This window comes from Dermacentor silvarum, chromosome 1, assembly GCF_013339745.2.
Source record: "Dermacentor silvarum isolate Dsil-2018 chromosome 1, BIME_Dsil_1.4, whole genome shotgun sequence".
Lineage (NCBI taxonomy): Eukaryota > Metazoa > Arthropoda > Arachnida > Ixodida > Ixodidae > Dermacentor > Dermacentor silvarum.
Genome location: NC_051154.1, coordinates 133,895 through 147,250, shown reverse-complemented (window position 1 = coordinate 147,250; position 13,356 = coordinate 133,895). Strand labels below are relative to the sequence as shown.

At 47.1% G+C, this 13,356-nt stretch overlaps 1 long non-coding RNA gene across 3 annotated transcripts; it reads left to right on the top strand.

The window, feature by feature from the left end:
- Positions 1-12,466: 12,466 nt before the first annotated feature.
- LOC125944244 (uncharacterized) lies at positions 12,467-13,075 on the top strand. 3 transcript variants are annotated; one of them, XR_007466194.1, is made up of 3 exons: positions 12,467-12,507; positions 12,624-12,698; positions 13,014-13,075. It is a non-coding gene; the product is annotated as an uncharacterized LOC125944244 (long non-coding RNA). The 3 variants fall into 3 exon arrangements; XR_007466193.1 differs by having other exon boundaries at positions 12,624-12,703; XR_007466195.1 differs by having other exon boundaries at positions 12,619-12,698.
- The last annotated feature ends 281 nt before the right edge of the window (positions 13,076-13,356 follow it).

Sequence of the window (13,356 nt, the reverse complement as noted above, 5' to 3'; positions counted from 1 at the left end):
TTTTTGTATAAACTGATAAACCACTGCTGGAACGTTAAGTCTCATGTCTGATGGTTCTGCTCTCTGCGTGCAGCACCTAAAGGGGTTTCTACTTCGTTGTGGTGCAGGCAGAACTACGTTACACACAGAAAGGCAGATTAGACAACTACATCTACAGCTGTACTTATACCACTCAAAACGTCATAGGACACGTTTACATTTCTTTATTCTTTATTCATCAATTACCCCGCAGCGCCCAAAGGCGTTAAGCAGGGGGTTTACAACATGGAATAAAATACATCTTTATTTACACAATGCACTTGCTTTTCAGTCAGCCTATTTCACTGTTTAACTGTTAGAACAAAAAATGAGTTGGCATACATGTTCATCTTGGCAGGGTACTCCAGGATTTTGCAACTATGATCAGTATGCTTTCAAATGTAATGAGGTTTCCGTAGGTAAATTTCCCTATTGATTCCAATTTTATTATACTAAATTGAATATAAAAATTTTAATCTCAGTTTATTGCGGCGGGCTTAAAAAGATTCCCATCCTAGCTCAGCCTTCATTGCAGTGCAGCTCTCCCTCCTTCCGTACGGCCCCAAGACAAACCTGCCAGCACGGTTTTGTATTTGTTCTAGACGGCAATGAAGGTTACATCGGGGGGGGGGGATAACCTTCATTGCTGTCTTCACACAACACAGCCATATCCTGAGATTGGTCGAACACAAGTAGTATATGCTGTACGTTTTACATTCACATGTGAATATCGCAGGTTTCTATGAATGAAATTCAAAGCTTTACCAGCATTGGCTATGATAATGTCTACCTGAGGTTTCCATGAGCATTCAGACAGTAGCACACCTAGATACTTGTACGTACTACCATAGGCGGAAAGTTTTCATGTTCCCGGGTGGGGCTGGGGCCCGACCAGCTTTCCGAAACCTACCCAAATATATATATATATATATATATATACACATACATACCCTCTGCTAACAATTTTCTATTTCTAGCTTTATGGCGAAAGCAATTATATCGACACTTCGGGCAAATTGTCGCAGTTGTCGTCGCCGTGATGTTTCGCATTAAATCCATAAGCCATGTACATGAGCGACCCATACCGTGTGGGTGCCGGAAAAAGTACGTAACAGTGAGCCGAAAAGGATGGTGGCTTGATGGGCATTATTTCCCATGGGCTCAATATTCGGGTTAGTTGTAGGTCACGTAATCAAACACGGATGGTAAGGAGAGCACGCTTCTTCCCATCTAGCCCTGCCGTAGCTGTGAATGACTGTGCGCGGCTGACGGTTATGCGGCCCGCGTGCCATATCTAACTGTTGGTAATCATTGGGGGGTGCAATGATAAGGGGCAAGCAGGGATGGCTGTTAACTTCATGCGCGCTGTCTTCCTTGCCGGGCTGTCTTTCCGCGCCCCGAGTGTTGAAGAGTTAAGAGATAGAGGTCATTGCAGACCACTGACAGAGGCCGTCTGTAGTGGACATAAAAATAGGCAGATAATGATGATGATGAATCTAATTTTCAGAGGTGCGGTGAATCGCGCGGCCGTACGAACCGTTCGCCTCCATTGCTGGCGTTCTTCATAATGCTTGCGTTGTGAAAGTGAGTGCTCGAGCTCATCCAGTGAGATGTTTACAGGTTTACATGGCCCCTGCATTACACTATGCTTGTTATTTAAAAAAATTTTAGGTGAATGTTTACTGCAATTTATATGGCCAATATAACTAACGTACATACTCGTGTAAGGGCCGCACTTTTCTGTCAAGATTTTGATGGGCCTTTCATAGGACCGGGCCATTTGACCTCATTTTTCCAACTGCGAGTATAAAAGCCGCCGTAAACCTCTGCGATCGCCTCCTCTCGACATCCAGTAGCGACGCGCGAAAGTACGCTGCGCGCGACAATTCGCTGTTGAGCCCGATCAAAATCATCGCACGGAACGCGATTCGGCTTCTCGGTTGGATGTTTTTTTTTTTTTTTTTATATTGGCTGTGAAGTTGGGGGTGCGGCACTAACACGGGTGTGATCCTTACACGGATTTACACAGTAAGAATCTTCCTTCGTATAATTGTCTTCTACTTCACTATCACTAATACTGCTTCGCCTTCCCGGCCAAACTGCACTCTTTTTTATATTTTTTTAGTACTTTGACTCCCAGTGTAAGCGCTGCTGCGCATGACTTCTAGACTTCTATTTATTCTGATTTTGAGTGAATCCGGCTTGGCATCATTTTGGTTACTGTTCTATATACAAGTTGTTTCAGCGAACAGTTTCCAAAATTTTTAAAGGTGGCCTGTGGCAGATAGTACAATTCTAGTTCATGAGCTCGTCTACTCGAAGAGGCGGGCATTACTTGCACAAAAAATTGAAATGCATAATTGACTAATGAACAAAATTAACCAATTAAGTTTTTAGCCAATTACCTTATGGCCCATGTTGCAATTTACAAATTCTAGCCGTGGAGTGCGGATCCACTTTGAACTCAATCTCAGGCTGGCACCAGTGTCGAGATATTAATTCTCTAACTTTGCGGAGAAATACATTGGCGTGCCAGTCACTTTCTCAACAAAACGTCGTTTTATGCATCAAAGCACAAAAGTATAAAAAGAACAAATTATGGGATTTTACGCGTCAGAACCACGATCTGATTATGAGGCACGCCGTAGTGGAGGACTCTGGAATAATTTAGACCACCTGGGGTTCTTTAAAGTGCACCTAAATCTAAGTATACGGGTGTTCTAGCATTTCGCCCCATCGAAATGCAGCCGTCGTGGCCGTGATTTGATCCAGTGGCATAGGTCGGCAGTGTGGGAGAACACTCGCTCACCATAATTTTTTCCAGGCCCCGCATTCACTCGCGTTCACACTCACCTCCACTCACACTCACAGCACTCACTTCCACTCACACTTACAGGCACTCACCTGCACTCACACTCACTGGTACTCACTTGCACTCGCACTCACCTGCACTCACACTCACTGGTACTCACTTGCACTCGCACTCACCTGCACTCACACTCACCTGCACTCACACTCACTGGCACTCACTGGCACTCACCTGCACTGGTACTCACTCGCACTCACACTCACTGGCACTAGGGCAATAAGGTTATGTTTTAATAAGTACAAATTAACAGATTCATTGACTAAATTATTAAAGAGAGCTGGTTTATTAACACTGCAAAGTAGAGCGAAACTAGCACGACTAAAGTTTTCGTTTCAATTTATTCATGGTGACATAAACATTGACGTCAGCCCCAAACTCTCTCTGTCATTGACATTAGACGTGTGCATGCTTGCCGCCCATGCTCGCTAAGCTCCCCTTCGGTCGGATTGAGCCAAGAGAGCGGGATATAGAGGGAGAGATTGACTGTCCGTATACTTAGTCAACCACTTAACGCCGAAACAAACACAAAACTGTGACGCCACCTAGCCATGGCTATTAACATATTGTCACGAGCCTCGAGAAGTAGTCCTGAAGGTTTAATAAACGTAGAGCAGCTGGCTCTTTGAAGACGTGACCATCGAAGCTGGCTCGAGCTGAGAAGGAGCGCGCGGTCTTCTTTCTTCTCTTGTTCTCGACACACTACCTACAGGTGGCAATATCCCCCCTTCCGAACAAAAGCATCGCCTCGATGCTAAAAAAAAAAGGCGTAGAAGACAAAGAAGAAGAAGGCAGGCAAAGCGAAAGTACACAAAAAAAAATGGAGCCATCACGCCGGCACAGTCAATGAACGAAGAAGCAAGCTCCCAAAGATAAATGAAAAGTAGAAACAAAGAAGGGAATGAGAGAAAAAAAAAACGGAAAAAAAAAGTTACGGACGCGCAATGTACGGCTTCATGCGCACAGCATGAACTATCTCTGAGGTTGGTTGTCTTTGTGTCCTACTCCGGGTCTGCGATGTTGTGTCCGGAACAACTTCGTAGTTTACGTCACTGACGCGGCGGAGCACTTTATACGGACCGAAATACCGGCTCAGCAGCTTTTCACAGAGGCCACGACGGCGAACGGGGGTCCACACCCAAACTTGGTCCCCGGGGTTATAGGACACGTCCCTGTGCCGGATGTTGTAGCGTCGTGCATCTGCCTGCTGCTGCTGGCCGATATGCAGCCACGCGAGCTGCCAAGCTTCCTCAGCACGCTCTGCAAATTCCTCGGCGTCAGGTGTCAATAGGTCAGCGTCTTGACACGGCAGCACAGCGTCCAGCATCGTCTGGACTTTGCGACCGTAGAGAACGCGAAAGGGCGTGAAGCGCGTCGTCTCTTGCATGGCGGTGTTATACGCGAAGGTTACGTAAGGCAAGATCCGATCCCATGTTTTGTGTTGAACGTCGATGTACATTGCGAGCATGTCTGTGACCGTCTTATTCAGTCGCTCGGTAAGTCCGTTGGTCTGCGGATGATACGCGGTCGTCTTGCGATGCCTGGTGTTGCTCAATTCAAAAACTTCGTCCATAAGCTGCGCTGTGAATGCTGTCCCTCTGTCTGTTATTACAGTGGAGGGAGCACCGTGACGCAAGACGATGTGGCGCATCAAGAACTGCGCTACCTCTGAGGCCGTGGCTCGTGGGATCGCCTGCGTCTCAGCATAGCGGGTTAAATAATCAGTCGCGACGATCACCCTATTTATTGCCGTCGGCCGAGAGAGGAAACGGTCCGAGAATGTCCATGTCGACTTGGTCGAAAGGCGTGTAAGGTGCTTCAATTGGCTGAAGTAAGCCAGCTGGTTTAACGGATGGTGTTTTGCGGCGCTGGCATTCACGACAGCCTTTAACGTACTGTTTGACGCTTGCCGAAAGTCCGGGCCACTAGTACATTTCGCTTACTCTAGCGAGTGTTCGTGAAAAGCCTAAATGACCAGATGTCGGTTCGTCATGGCAAGCGAAGAGGATGTCGTCGCGCATGTCCCTTGGAACCACCAGGAGGTAAGCACAGCTGGTCGAACGAGCATTCTTCTTATAAAGCATGTTGTCTCACAGACAGAAGGACGTCAGCGAGCGGGACAGATGGCGTGGTATGGTTGTGTCGCGGCCCTGTAAATGATCGATGATCGGTCTAATCTCAGCGTCGTCACGCTGCCGTCTGCTCAAGTCCGACGAACTAATGGCGCCCAGGAAGCCGTCATCATCCTGTTTCCTGACTGGCAGGATCAATGGGTGCGCGGGACAGCGTGTCAGTGTCTTCATGCTTACGGCGAGACATAAACGATAGTGATGTCAAATTCCTGCAGCCGCAAGCTCCACGGCTCTGACCTTTATGCGCCGTGCATTCGCCGCTCAGTTTCCGTTGAAGCGATAGACCGCACGTACCTTCGCCCGCTGCGGCATATGCGCTTGCTGCCAGCGTTTTGACAGTCGTTGTCTGCAGTCATTCCGTGTGATCTATTCATGTTTGTTTGTGTGCGCTCACACCACGCTTGTTCATTCAGTTAGTAATAGTCTGGCCACATTTTCCAACGCACGCTACACATGCAATGCTGCCCGGATCGGCAGTGCAGCACTACAGGTGTGTCCCTTCGCACGCGCCGCCCACGGGAAGCGCTTCTCATCAACACCACCGTTTCACACGCGCCTTATCGTGGTCATCGAGTCTCTCTTCATGTCGGTCTACTTACACTGCAGCACACCTGCTTACTTAATCAGCTCATGTTTACTACAATTCATATTGCTACCAAAGCCGCTCACCTTACTTCGTATGACATTGCTGTGTTGCTATCGCATTTATTGCTTTGCCCTTAGGGCGAAACTGTGACCTTTTTTTCACCAGCACTGGCTATGAAATGACTGTGATTTCCAGTGCAGACTTCTAACGGAGCCATAAAGTGTGCTCTGACTACTGCTATTTCACTATGGGGCGCGTCAAACTCGACGGTGGCTGCCTGAAGGAGCATTTTGGGCCTCACTAAGCTAATGATGTTTTATATTTGTTCTCTTATTCGCATTACTTGTGTGAGCCAGATAACAAAATAAACAATGCAACCACATGAATGTGCTTTGGTGTGCAAGCTGCTAACAGTGGCTGTCAGTTTCGTGTTGTCTACTGCTATTTCACCAGCACTGGCTATGACATGACTGTGATTTCCAGTGCAGACTGCTAACAGAACCATAAAGCGTGTTCTGACTACTGCTATTTCACTATGGGGCGCGTCAAACTCGACGGTGGCTGCTCGAATCATAGTTAACAATAGTGTTTCAATTCAGATATGCCAGCATTTAAATGTGTTTCTATGCCTCTTCTTAAATCGAGCACAATGTGTGCAGGATGTTGCTTATCAGAATTGAGCTTCTGTTATAAGGAATATGCCGTAAATGGAACTGCTCATTTATTTGAGAGGTCACATAATGGATGGTTGTCTGTTGCGAAACCACCGGCAAAATTTTGGTAGCCCTAATAAGGGCTGTTCTTTCGTGAATAAGAAGCCTTTATGCTTCGTCGAGTGGCTCAATGACAGACAGCTCGCAGTCGGAGTCGCTTTCTTCAGTGTCACCTTCACCCAGCTGGATGATGAAGGGTTGAATGTGCTCACTCCCAGACGTGTCTAGTCTGAACTTTGCCTCCAAGTCCATCACATGCTGAATTCCCTTCCTCCAGTCTTCCACCGTTACTTGCTTGATTTTCTCCCTCAAGATGGCGTCCACCGTGGACAGCTTGAAGTCTCTGTTGTCTGCAGCGATGCCATTTTTGACCTTGGCCCACAAAAGCTCGATGGGATTAAATTCGCAGTGGTACGGCGGGAGCCTGAGTACAATGCAACCGCCCCTTACAGCTGTGTTGTCTATGCTGTAGCTCAGAAAGCGTGACTTTACATATGCCACCAGCTCAAGCAGCTGCTTCTTTATCATCCTTTCACCTTAGGTGATGTTCTTGCTTGTGAGCCACTATCTTTTCCTTCTTCCAGGCCGTCGTCGGCAATTTCTCTTCTCGCCGGCTATGGTAAGGTGCATTGTCTAAAACAATGACGCTATCAGCTGGCAACTTCTGCAGAACGTCATTGAACCAGCCCTCAAAGCGATTGCCGTCCATTTCTTCATGGTAGTCGCCTATCTTTTTGCCTCACAATACATCCAAGCAGCCGTCGACGAAGCCATCCTCGCTGCCGATGTGCGTCACGATCAGGTGCTGACCTTTCCCAGAAGGTTGTTTTAGACCCGTCGTCAGGCCATTTGCTCGAGCGAACAGGCGTCCGCGCTTCTGCACCACGGTGTCTGTCCACACGATCGACCGAGTGTGTCCCGCCGTCACCCATGTCTCGTCCAGGTAGAAGATTTTTGGGTCTTCCGCCTGGTAGCGCTCCGTCACGGAGGTAGCGATTCCGCCAATCGGTGATGTCATTCCGGTCGGTAAGCAGCAAGTTGCGGCTTCTCTTTTCGTGCTCGAAGCCGATCTCGGCAAGCAGGCGACGCACAGTACACCGCCTTAGTGATGGGAGTTCCATACGCTCCGAGAACTCGGTAGTTATCTTCTCGACCGTCGGTATCTCGTTACGGCGAAAGAAATCGTGCACACTTAAGCCCCTCTCCTCCTCTGCCTTCCCTCCTCGTTTCTCCTCTCTTTCGTGCTCCCTCCTCGACCGTGGCGCCGCCTACAGCGCTTGAGCTTAGCAGACGACCTTTCGCAGAGTGAATACGCGCTTAGCAAGGCGGTGCGTCTTTGAGTGTTTGCTTTCTAGCTTCGAGGAACTTCGTGTACAGCATAGAATTTCTCTAAGGAGGGTTATACAAATTCAGTGACGGGAGGGTTTTTTTTTCTTCCTGTTTTGAAAACTATTTTTTAAGTACCTGAACGAGCGCCAACGCCATACCATGACGACTCCGAATGTATCACGTGCGCTACAATTAAGTACGTAACATTTGTCAAGCGCGTGTCGCAAGATCTTGTTGCGAATTGGTGTAAATAACACGTTTATGATCGAATGTGAACATCTTGGCCTCCAGCAAGCCCTCGGTAACCTAAATAATCCGCGCCGTCCACACCATGTGAATTCGCGGCGCGTATCAGCTATGACGTAAAAAGGCTGGCAGAGGGCACAAACACCCGCTGCTCTGAAGGTTCGATAGGGCATTACAAGCTACAAAGCCGCCAACATACGTGCTTGCCAATCTTCTAAGCACGCGCGAAGGCTCGAAAACCATATTGGTTCTTCAACCTAGAAAAAACGTTCCTGCAATTTCTTGTTGATACATCAACCAGTCTAGCCGAAGTGCACAATTCGCATGACAGCGAAATTTCGCAAACATGGTCACCGCACGGCACTAATCTCTACCTGTGTCTGTTCTTGCAAGCACTGAGCACTACTGAACTTTGGTAAACATGTGACAGATTTAATTGCCGCCTGTAGCTAAAATGCCAGTAAAGTGAAGACAGCACATACGAGTGTTCACTTTAACAGTGTACTGCACTTTACATCAGGCAATACTCATTATCACTTTGCTTGGTCATGGTTCAATAGAATACAGCTCAGAGGATTTCAGTCTACAATTGATGTTTGCAAATATGCTGCGAATTAGCGCTTAACTGCATGGTACCTGTATCTCCTGTAGAGCATTCCATTGGCGAGTTTCCAGTTGCAGAAGAGCTGTCAGTCCCTCCTAGGCTCTCGGATGCTCCCTGGATACCTTGAGTTTCCTCTGGGCCCTCAGGTGCTCCTTGGCTCCCTGTTCCTTGTAGTGTGTCACCTGAATATACCAGGTTATCAGCTGTTGGCTGGTGGCAACCTGCTTGATAGATGTTTGCTTGCCATTAGTCAATGTTTACACACAATGCATTTTTACTCACGCTGCAAGTTTATTGCTAGTGCATTTCGTTTCTGTGTAGCGCTACTGATGCCTCGGTTGTGCATTTGTCACCGCTTTTTCAAATCTAATATGCCTCCACTGTGAGGCAGAGGCAAATTTCTCGTCTTTGTTCCTCCAAAGAATACACACAGAATAAAAAAATAAGCATACATGGCCGATACAAAGAGAGAGAGAGAGAGACAAGGAAAAGCAGGGAGGTTATCGAGACTATGTCCAGTTTGCTACCCTACATGTGGGGAAGGGAATAGGGAAGTGAAAGAAACATGAATCTTGATGGCACATTGACATGCACTAAGCCAGATGCAATGTATCTAAAGTTTGGCAGTAATTACATACAGTTAATTAATTAACACAAAGGCGTAATTAACCCAGTCATAGACACTGCAGTCGCACGTTTCAGCTTTGCTGGTTAACCATCTGTATGGAGTGCTTGGGCAGTGATTTTTTCTTTTTTTTTTGTTTTTTCTTCACTTTTCAGACTGCATAATGCTTATTTCTACATTATATTAGGGCAAATAAGTAGCTTTTTATTTTCAACACCTTTTAAACATAGCATAGTAATGGTGACCGCAGTATATTAGTGAAAATATAAAAAAAAAATTTGCATAATGCAGATCAATAAGTGTTGCCTCTAGGATCACTGACAATCATGTCAAGAGGCATGGATAACTGTCACTTACTAAGTGCACATAAAAAGCACTTCCAAAAGGTGGGCTCAAATGCTCAAACTTTAGTCACAGGATGCATTCTTGGTGTTCACCAAAATTAGGGCCATGACCCTGACACTGCCTACATCAGATTCAGCTTGCAGTTGTGAAGTGGCCTGGGAAGTTCACAAATAGATGTGAAATAATTTTAAAGTAAAGTACATGCTATGGTTGTATCTGCAGTCGTGCCTGCTCATAGCATAACTGGCGCTATCTAGCACACTTGTGATAAAAACAGTTCCCCAAAAGAAAGGCGCTCCTTTTTGTAAAACTTTCGTGACTGTATATCAGGTCTGATACAGTCACAAGATCACAGAAAGGGTCTGAGAATATAAGACCCATTTCCTTGAGGCAAAGACCTCAAGTTTAGCATAGAGCCAGTAACCAGGAACAGTCAATCCTACTCACACCATGCCTATTTTATTTTCTCATTTAGTTTCAGGTTCACCTAAATTATTGCCATCATGATAGCCATCAAATAATATGGTAGCATCAATTTTTGTATTAATCATTTAAGCATTGAAATCTAAGAGCTTGCAGCAGAGTGAAAAGTTAGAAGGACAAGGGAAGAGAGGGGAGGCATCATATTCTAAAATTTCATGTTTTTAGTGGGTTGCAGTGTAATGGAAATTGGCAAGCACTAATTGAGCGACAAGGCCACTGGACACAGTAAAAGCAGATTTAGCTGAAACACAGCAGCCTGTAAGAAAGAAAGGCAACAATCATTCTTTGCGATGCTTGGTCTGAATCACTGTTTTACATGCCATCGGTGATCATAAACATGCTGGAGCATATGCTGTGGCTCATTTTGCATCGCCTGTGCAATTATCTTACTAAAACCATTTGTGAAAAAGCATGCTAACAATAATTCAGAATTGAGCACCATGTGTGTCATGAAGCAACACATCATAGCCACAAGAACGTTTAGGTGTCGCCAGAAGTAACCTGAACAGTGAGGACACATCTATAGCCGCTTAATTTAACAAACTGAATGCCTTGGAAGGAAGATTCACTGAGCTAACACATCTACGGCAACCCAACCAGAAATCTCGAGCACCGTCTGAAGAAGACGCAAAAAGGCACTCAATGTGCACATTACAGGGTTGCAGTGCCCAATGTACTTCTTCTTTCTGGGGTTTTACGTGCCAAAACCAGTTCTGATTATGAGGCACGCCGTAGTGGAGGGCTCCGGATTAATTCTGACCACCTGGGGTTCTTTAACGTGCACTACAACGCAAGCACACGAGCGTTTTTTGCATTCCGCCTCCATCGAAATGCGGCCGCCGCGGCCGGGATTCGATCCCGCAACCACGTGCTGAGCAGCGCAATGCCTTAGCTAACTGAGCAACCACGGCGGGTGGGCAGTGCCTAATGTATAATTTATGCTATGCTGTGTTTGATACCTACAAATTGTGATTTAAACATAACAAACACAGAGCCTATAGTCATGTTTTTTTTCTATGCTCGATCGAGTTCTCAGTTATGGATAGCTTAGCAAACTAATTACTAATTAATTACTATGTAGCGACAAAGGCAGGCACCAACAAAGGATGTGAAAGAAGACGGTTATTGGTGTTCGTGCTCACTCTGCTTGGCCATGGACCGAGCACCTTTTGTGAATCTTTATTCCTGACATAAGTCACGCTTAGAGCTAAATTTGCACACACATTTATTTGGCGTGCTGGTTCTATTGCTCTTTGTGTGTGGACTCTACCTCCAGCCTTGGCTATGCCCGACCACAAGGAACAGCAAGATGCCACCTCACCCCCAGATGTCAAATGATGTGGCATGTCAAGGCAGTAAGACTGTGTTGTATTCAGCAGCACTGACAACCATATTGTGGAGGACCGGTTTTCCTCTTATGTACAACATGACACATCAGCAGAATAAGAACAAGGAAATGCCCCGCACATGTGCACGGCGCTAAACTGGATGCACTACCTGCAAGAGAGAATGAGGGAGAATGAGCTTCATGTCACTTGAGCACCTGCCTACAAATGTTTTTTTGGCCACAGCATCGAAGCTGTGATTGCGGTAATGCCCAGCACCATATCGAATACAAAGCAAGGGTTAGGTTAGGTTGGGTTGGGTTAGGTTGGGTTAGGTTGGGTTGGGTTGGGTTAGGTTGGGTTGGGTTAGGTTGGGTTGGGTTAGGTTGGGTTAGGTTAGGTTGGGTTAGGTTAGGTTGGGTTGGGTTTAGGTTAGGTTGGGTTAGGTTGGGTTGGGTTGGGTTAGGTTGGGTGGGTTGGGTTAGGTTAGGTTGGGTTGGGTTGGTTAGGTTGGGTTGGGTTGGTTGGGTAGGTTAGGTTGGGTTGGGGTTAGGTTGGGTTGGGTTGGGTTGGGTTAGGTTGGGTTAGGTTGGGTTAGGTTGGGTTAGGTTGGGTTGGGTTGGGTTGGGTTAGGTTGGGTTGGGTTGGGTTGGGTTAGGTTGGGTTGGGTTGGGTTGGGTTGGGTTAGGTTGGTTGGGTTGGTTGGTTGGGTTAGGTTGGGTTGGGTTGGGTTGGGTTAGGTTGGGTTGGTTGGGTTAGGTTGGGTTGGGTTGGGTTGGGTTGGGGGTTGGGTTAGGTTGGGGGTTGGGTTGGGTTGGGTTGGGTTGGGTTGGGTTAGGTTAGGTTGGGTTGGGTTGGGTTGGGTTGGGTTGGGTTGGGTTAGGTTGGGTTGGGTTGGGTTGGGTTGGGTTAGGTTAGGTTAGGTTGGGTTAGGTTGGGTTGGGTTGGGTTGGGTTGGGTAGGTTAGGTTAGGTTGTAGGTTGGGGTTGGGTTGGGTTGGGTTGGGTTGGGTTAGGTTAGGTTAGGTTGGGTTAGGTTGGGTTGGGTTGGGTTAGGTTAGGTTAGGTTAGGTTAGGTTAGGTTGGGTTGGGTTGGGTTGTAGGGTTAGGTTAGGTTGGTTAGGTTAGGTTAGGTTGGGTTGGGTTGGGTGGGTGGGTTGGTAGGTTAGGTTAGGTTAGGTTGGGTTTTGGGTTGGGTTAGGTTAGGTTAGGTTAGGTTAGGTTAGGTTAGGTTAGGTAGGGTAGGGTAGGGTAGGGTAGGGTTAGTTGTTTGGGTAGGTTAGGTTAGGTTGGTTAGGTTGGGTTGGGTTGGGTTGGGTTGGGTTGGGTTAGGGTAGGGTAGGTTAGGTTAGGTTAGGGTAGGGTAGGGTAGGTTAGGGTAGGGTAGGTTGGGTTAGGTTAGGGTAGGTTAGGTTAGGTTAGGTTAGGTTGGGTTGGGTTGGGTTGGGTTAGGTTAGGTTAGGTTAGGTTAGGTTGGTTAGGTTGGGTTGGGTTGGGTTGGGTTGGGTTGGGTGGTTAGGTTGTAGGTTAGGTTGGGTTGGGGTTGGTTGGGTTGGGTTGGGTTGGGTTAGGTTAGGGTGGGTTAGGTTGGGTTAGGTTGGGTTGGGTTGGGGTTGGGTTGGGTTGGGTTGGTTGGGTTGGTTAGTTAGGTTAGGTTGGGGTTGGGTTAGGTTGGGTTAGGTTAGGTTTAGGTTAGGTTGGTTAGGTTAGGTTAGGTTAGGTTGGGTTGGGTTGGGGGTTAGGTTGGGTTAGGTTAGGTTAGGTTAGGTTAGGTTAGGTTAGGTTAGGTTAGGTTAGGTTAGGTGGGTTGGGTTGGGTTGGGTTGGGTTGGGTTAGGTTAGGTTAGGTTAGGTTGGGTTGGGTTAGTTAGGTTAGGTTGGGTTGGGTTGGGTTGGTTGGGTTGGTTGGTTGGGTTAGGTTAGGTTAGGTGGGTTTGGGGGTTTGGTTTTGGTGTTAGGTTGGGTTGGGTTAGGTTGGGTTGGGTTAGGTTGGGTGGGTTGTTTAGGTTCGGTGGGTTGTTGGTTTCGGTAGGTTAGGTTGTTAGTTGGTTCGGTTGGTTCGTTAGGTTGTTTAGGGTTTAGGTTA